The sequence below is a fragment of the Corylus avellana genome, chromosome ca1 (assembly GCF_901000735.1).
Source record: "Corylus avellana chromosome ca1, CavTom2PMs-1.0".
NCBI classification, from domain to species: domain Eukaryota; kingdom Viridiplantae; phylum Streptophyta; class Magnoliopsida; order Fagales; family Betulaceae; genus Corylus; species Corylus avellana.
The window spans coordinates 794983-802892 of NC_081541.1; positions in this window are offsets into that span (position 1 = coordinate 794983).

The following is a 7910-nucleotide window of genomic DNA, read 5'->3' on the forward strand; positions in this document are numbered from 1 at the left end:
GAAAAAACTTCCTGCTGGGATCGAGTAGGGACACAACTGAATGAAATGTTGGCAACAAGTTTCTCATCTTTTCTCGTTTTTCTTAAAAAAAAAAAAAAAAAAAAAAAAATTAAACTCCCTTTCTTTCACAAAAAATTCAAAATTCATTTCCTCTTTATAATATCACATCAATTAATTCTTATTACTATTTTAAGAAAACAAAAATGGAAAAAAAATTAAACTCCTTTCTTCAAACAATTTTTCTAATATTTGTTAACAAGCTGTTTATTGGTCGTAACAAATGCGTCCAACTACCAAATTTGTACTTGGTTTTGCATGACTGAGGTTTGATGGCTTAGAGGGTAAGCCGATGCAAGCTGTGTTCTGGTGTGGTGGGTGATTGTGTTGTTGTGTTAGTGTTCCACGTGAACGCTAAAAAAAATAATAATTCATATCACTTTTAATAAAAAATTAAAGAAATTAAAAACTTCAAAAATTAATTAATAATTAATTAATTATTGTCAAATGCTTCCCAAAGAGAGAAGCCATGCACACGGCTAATAACCACCAATTAAATGAAATACAAATTGTCGAGGATGAGAACACTGGAGCATTAAAAGCATTATTTAAATTACATATTATATATGATCTCTCTGCAAATTTTTTGTCGTACATAGCATTGCCAATTGGAGTAGTACGTAGCAATTCCTGATATAGTAAGCAACGAGGTAAAAGAAAACCATTAGTCTGGAGACACTAGCTAGCTAGATGGACAGCTTCTTCATGCAAAGTGAAACTTGGCATCCAGAATAAGTGTTTTGCCATGTTGCCTTCATTGACAATCTGCTTCTTATTTGCATTGCTGCGCAGCAAATAAAAAAAAATGGCGAATGTTAGAGAAAAGTAAAAATAAAAACAGCGTCGTGGTGCTAATTGCTTATAATCCATATTTATTCAGTTCTTACGGTAAGTGAGGTGAACATGTCTAGCAAATTAGTGAAAGATACCAAAGGTAATCTCATGGAACATTTTAGGCCTTCTCCAATATTCCATAGCACTTGCACTTTTCTAAAGAATCTATTGTCTTCCCATGTCTATAAATTTCAAATAACTGTAATTTTTTTTTTTAATTTATTATTATTATTATTATTTTTTTTTTTTTATCTATGAGAAACTAATAGCACCTAAATTGTCCCCAAGGAGTAGCTCAATCGGCTGTGGACCACGCCTCATGAAGCGAAAGTCACTAGTTCAAATCTCCCCTTCCCCTTCCCTTGTGTGGACATGTAAAAAAAAAAAAAAAAAATAGCACCTAAATTTAGCTTTTTGAGCCAAGACAGCCAGCCATGAGACTTTGGAATTTCCCCCAAAAAATTAGTTGTTAGCCAAATTCAAAACGACTAATCAAGTTTATGTTGATACATAAAACAATTAGGGACCCTCAAGATAATGTGATTTTACAAGTATATACATTGCTTTTACAAAGAGAATTGAAGAATTAAATGTGTTTAATTGTTGCAAGATCTGTGGGGAATGCAATTATCAGTTTGAGGAAAAATTTAAGTTTATTAAATGACTTTTTAGGCCATGATAAACATATATATAATAGTTTAGGCCATGGCAAAATACTTGAAAATTGCTTTATGACAAATTAAAAATAAGGGACCCTAAAAACAAGGCCACGGATTCACTTCACCTCCAGGCTCCAACCTCAAGGCCCATTCTCTCCCTCACTCACAACTTATGGCGGAATATTTATAGTTTTTAGAGTACTAGCAACTAATTGACAGCTCAGAAAAAAAAAAAAAAAAAAAGACTACTAAATACTAGACAACAATGTTGTGCATGTTTTAGACGAGAGGCAACAATTAATGTTTTCTTAATTTGGCCGCATTGATGAGCTTAAAAAATATGTTTAGATGGATGTGTGTTAATATATACAAAGTACAAGAAAAAATGAAAAAATGAAAAAATTATGATGCATCCAAAGAAAAAGAAATAGATAAAACGTTACACGATTTATTTTTATATTATTACTGATTCGTGTATCGAGTCTACAATTTTGATAATGTAACAGTCGTAATTTGAAAACTCTCTAAAGAACTCACGCGACGATAAAGCAAAAAGCAAGATTCCCACAACAATTGAGAGCGAAAAGAAAAGTGTGTATATATAATTGGTTCGCTATTACTCCTTTAATTTTCTGTTTTGTTCTTTTTGCGTCTCTCTCTCTCAAAAGTTAAAATAAAAAGCATTAATTAGCAAATGGACCATTTTGGCCTCATCAAAACCCTAATTCAACATTATTTTTTTTCTACTGGTCTAAAAAGTTAAAAAGTCATTCCATGCACCGATTGTTCAAAGCAATACCTTTTTCCTTTTTTATTAGTCTAATTAATTTGATAGTGAATACTAGTCTTTCGCAATGTGATGCACGCCGGTGGCCTACTTTCTCAGCAAAGTTTCACATTTTAATACTGAGAAATGTTGGTACCAAATCTTAATTTGACAGGAAATGGGTATTAAAATACCGTTAATCAAAATAATTAATAAAGATAAATTCTACAAGTATCAATATATAAATAAATTTCATATTATCTTGATACCCCTCTATTGTAAGATAAAGATATCTGTGTATTTTTTTGTTTTTTTGGTGAGAGATGATCCAGATATTTCTATGATATGCTAAACATTTATGGCCCCAAAAAAGAAAAGATATGCAACCAATAAAATATGGGATTTTACTGATCATCCAAAATTTTGGTTGGGATGGAAAAACTTTGGATGAGACAAGTTCATAGGTAACAAAAAAGTTCATGAATGCTATATATATATACATATATAATTATATAGTAAAAGAAGAAATCTATTACAATTATAAAGCATTAAAAATTAAGAGAAACTTATAGACCACACTCATCCTCACGATCAAGTACCATGCATTCTCAACTTCCTTCTCATTACAACACTAACAATAGATGCCCCTATATGCCATTTTCTTTCTTATGTTTAGAAAAAATTTTAAAAAAAAATCACAAAAACTTACTCATATCAGATTCCTTATTTTATTTATTTATTTATTTATTTTTTAGAAACAGATTCCTTATATTTAACCAACCCTCAAGTGTTATATTACCGTGTTTCCCAATGTGTAAGAAACCAAAAGTGGTTCCTTATATATATATATATATATATATATATATATATATATATTTCTCTTTCCTCTCTCCTATTTTAAGAAAACAAAAATGGAAAACAATTATTGTGTTAGTGTGCTACGTCAACACTAATAAAAATAAAGACAAATATCACTCTTAATAAAAAATAAATAAATCAAAAAAATTAAAGAAATCAAAAACTTAAATAATTAATTAATTAATTAATTTTTTTTAAAAAAAGAAAGGGAGTGGTGGTGAGCCACCCCCGAGGTGGCTGTGTGGAATTATGAGGTCTGGACCAAAACTTCAAAGAAGACTTCACCGTCCACTTGCAAAAACAAATTAACATCAATGTTTAGAGTATTGCAAGGAGTAGACAGAAATTTCAAGGAAGACTTCACAGTCAACTTGGCTCTCAGAATGGTACGAGCATGCAACTTCAATTCCTGGAAATTCATTCAAGCAAATTGTGCAAAGCTGAACATACTATTAATGAGTTGGAGAATAAATTGAATGAAATTTTGGAACATCCAGCTTCATCCTCGTGCCATGTACGAGCATGCACTTAAATTTTGCATACTACTGGGTCTTTATGACTTCCCAGGCTGTGTTTGTGATTATCAATTTTTCTTGGCTAATCTATTATAGCTCATAAAGTGACATTTCTCTTGATGGTATATGAAAATTCCACATGCTACAAAAAAGTCAAGTGTTTGAAACACGCTTTTTGTCTTTGAAATGTTAGTAAGGTTTACAACTATTCAGCAATTTGAACGGTGTGAGAGAAGTCTCACTTGTTAGTTGATTGAAGAAAAGATTGTGAAGGACTACCGCCAAAATGATGTTAGCCAAGTATGGAAAAATCCTATCCTCAAAGGTGAGGAAACTCATACGAAGATGGTATGAAAATTCCACATGCTACAAAAGAGTCAAAGTGTTGAAACACGCCTTTTGTCTTTGAAATGTCAGCAAAGACTAGCATTCCCCGTTCCAATAAGTGCGCTGCAGTCTTACCAAGAAAATTCTCATGCATGTACATGTTACGATCGAACATCACACTGTTCCAACATTTCATTCAATTTTTCCACAATCTCATCAAGTCAAGTCTTTATCTCTAATAGCATTATTGCTTGAAAAAAGATTACGTTGTGGAATTTTAGGTAATGATGATGAACTTGACATGGGAGCTTCTCAGAAATCACCAGAAAGAGAACCATTATCAACACGTACATTTATTTTCCTTAATTAATTATTGTGGCAGGATTCTTAGTGAAAAAGGACTAAATAAATTAAGTTTATACAAATATTGCATCAATTTATCATTTTTCTCCCTTCATTTCTTGCCTTCACCATAATACGAACTTTCTTTCTCCACTTGATTACATATTAGTGGCTACTAAAAATCTTAGAAATAAAGTGGAAATCAAGAAATGTACAAGTTAGCATGAGTTATTAACTCTAGATCTCTCTCACTAGAATCTCACCCTATTACGTATGTAGAGAGAGATAGTTGTTCAAAAATTCATTATTACTATGACGCTCTCAATTTTTTTCTTTTTTAATTTCTCAATGGCTATTGCATAAGAAATGCTACACTTCCCAATTTTTTTCCCTAGCTAAAATATGATCACAAATTATGTACGTATTACAATCTCATAATATGATGACACATTTTTCAAAATTGATAATCGCAAAGGAATAATTTATATCCGAAACAGGCCTAAAACATGGGTTTTTACAGCATCCAATAATATGGTGGCACCTCAAATAAAGCAAAAAAATTGCACAAAAATACCCTAGAACGAATACACCAGAATTCCCTTCCATTTTGGAATAAGTCTGCAATACATGCATTTTTTTTTTTTTTTACCTTTTGTTTCTTATTATATTTTTTATAGGCACTCAAGGAAAAGAGTCCGAGCCTTTAGTGAAGATCAGAAAGCTATGATCAGAGCTCTATATGAGAAGTGAGTGTTACTTAGCTCGGTGGCTGGTTAATTACAATATCAATTTAAATTTCCTTTCACTAAATAGACGCTCAAAAGCTGATAAGGATATGCTGGAATATGTTGTTTCCTTTTTCTTTTAAAAAAAGGGGGCTTTGTTTCATCTACACAGATTCGAAGAGCATAAGAGATGCAGCTACATGATTGCAAAAGAATTGGATGCAGATAGTAAATTCACGGCTGTCCAAGTTTCTCACAAACTTAAGCAACTTGGCCTACATGTTCCTCAACATAAGAGATTTGAAGCTAACATGCATATGAGGGATGAGAATCTTATTAATTTGGGAAAAAAACTATCATGGAATTTGCAATATTCTTCCAAACTATCAATTGAACAAGTACCTCCAACTAAAAAAAAAAAAAAAAATGCAATATATCCCCTAGGTTCTTAAAATAACAAAAAATATATAAAATTCAAAAAAAAAAACAAAACAAAAAAAGGGCTGTCGTGGTCGTGGGTCTTCACACAAGACCCATGGTGGTGGTTTGAATTTCAGTTATTTATTAATTTTTAAGACTTTAGCCTCTAGAAAGCAAGTTGAGTCCCAAGTCTTGCCTGATTTGCGGGGCAATAGTGGCGTGATTTGGCAAGATGGCGTTCACTAAAGTTTGTTTGGCAAGTTGATTGTCAAGTCTTCTTTCAAGTTTTTTTTTTTGTTTTGTTTTTTTTTTTTTTTTCAGTCCTTTCACTCTCAAGCATTAAAGTTTGTTTTACGAAAAATGACGTTCGCTCTCAAGCATTCAAGCTTGTTTGAAAATCCTATCCTCAAAGGTGAGGAAACTCATACGAAGATGGTATGAAAATTCCACATGCTACAAAAGAGTCAAAGTGTTGAAACACGCATTTTGTCTTTGAAATGTCAGCAAAGACTAGCATTCCCCGTTCCAATAAGTAAGCTGCAGTCTTACCAAGAAAATTCTCATGCATGTACATGTTACGATCGAACATCACACTGTTCCAACATTTCATTCAATTTTTCCACAATCTCATCAAGTCAAGTCTTTATCTCTAATAGCATTATTGCTTGAAAGAAGATTACATTGTGGAATTTTAGGTATTTATATTGATGAACTTGACATGCATGGGAGCTTCTCAGAAATCACTGGAAAGGGAACCATTATCGACACATTTTATTTTCCTTAATTATTGTGGCAGGATTCTTAGTGGAAAAGAACTAGACAAAGTTTATCCAAATATTGCATGAATTTATCACGGAGTTCTCAAAAAAAATAAACAACATGCTAATAGACCACTCAACCTCTTATGATATAAATCTTAAGTGATTCTTAGAGGCCCATTTCTTTCATTCGCAAATTCTAAATAAGTCCTTCTACACAAATTTTGGCATTTTTTTTTCGAAAGGATCCTTTGCTGTAAGGGCTTGATGGGCCACAAAGTGGGCTTTGGTTAATACGATAAGTTGGGAAGGCTGTGCTAATCTCTAACTCTAGGCTTGAATTAGTTTTCTGAATGAAAATGTCATTCAGCCATTACCATTTACCCCTTTAGTGGCTTAGCTAACTAACTCTGTGTGTATGAAATTAGTAGTCCCATGAGAATAGACTATTCTCAGAAATAGAGTGTTATCAAACAAATAACTAGCTATACCTAGTATTAGTTAGTCCAATCTAAAGGTTTAATCCACGAACCAAACGGGGCCTAAAGGGGTAAATGGTAATGGCTGAACGACATTTTCATTCACAAAACTAATTCAAGCCCAGAGTTAGAGATTAGCACAGCCTTCCCAACTTGTCGTATTAACCAAAGCCCACTTTGTGGCCCGTCAGGCCCTTACAGCAAAGGATCCTTTCGAAAAAATGCCAAAATTTGTACAGAATGACTTATTTAGAATTTGCGAATGAAATAAATGGGCCTTCTAAGAATCGCGAAACAAATGGGGCTCTAAGAATCACTTAAGATTTATATCATGAGAGGATGAGTGGTCTACTAGTATGTTTTTTTTTTTTTTGAGAACTCCGTGGGGCCAATACAAATTGGGCTACTAGTAGAGCCGGTAGTAGCAGAAGCCTTGGCAGCATTACATCCGGTAGAGTTCAGCCAAGGATAGGGTTTGTAGGAAAAAATTTTGGAGGAAGATTGTATGCAAATTGTGAATACCGTAAAAGGTAAGAGATAAAAGTTGGAGTAAATTTGGCCATATTATATATGAATGAGATTAGATTTGTCTTGAATAATTTGAGATATCTCGATGTTGCCAAATTTATCTTGTAAAGAGAGAGGTGTTATTTACCCTTCCACGCATAGTGTTGCTAAAACAAATGGGTGAGGAGTGAGAGTATTTGGAAACCATGGAGTGTTGCCAAAACCATGGGTCTGACTCCTTAATTTGCACATGGTTTTGCATGACTGAGGTTTGATGGCTTATTAGAGAGGGTAAGCCGATGCAAGTGTTCTGGTTTGGTGGGTGATTGCGGTCGCGCGCGGATATCACTTCCTCTAGAACTTTTATCAAACAAGCCAGTGGGCGGTGGCATTGGCCGGGTGAGGAGTGAGAGTATTTAATTGGAAACCATTATTAATTGTTTTTCTAGTAAATTGTGAGACCAGTAATTTATGTTGCGTTTGGTTGGGTTTACTAGAATTGTTTTCAACGGTTATTAGTGGAATTGAATGAAATGATCTTTAACCTTTTAGACTATTAGTACACAAAAATGTTGCTTTTAGTTTTAGATGAGAGACCACAACTGGTTTTTTAGGAGAACATTGGTGAACTTAAGCATGAATTATTTGAAAGAAAGAGAAATT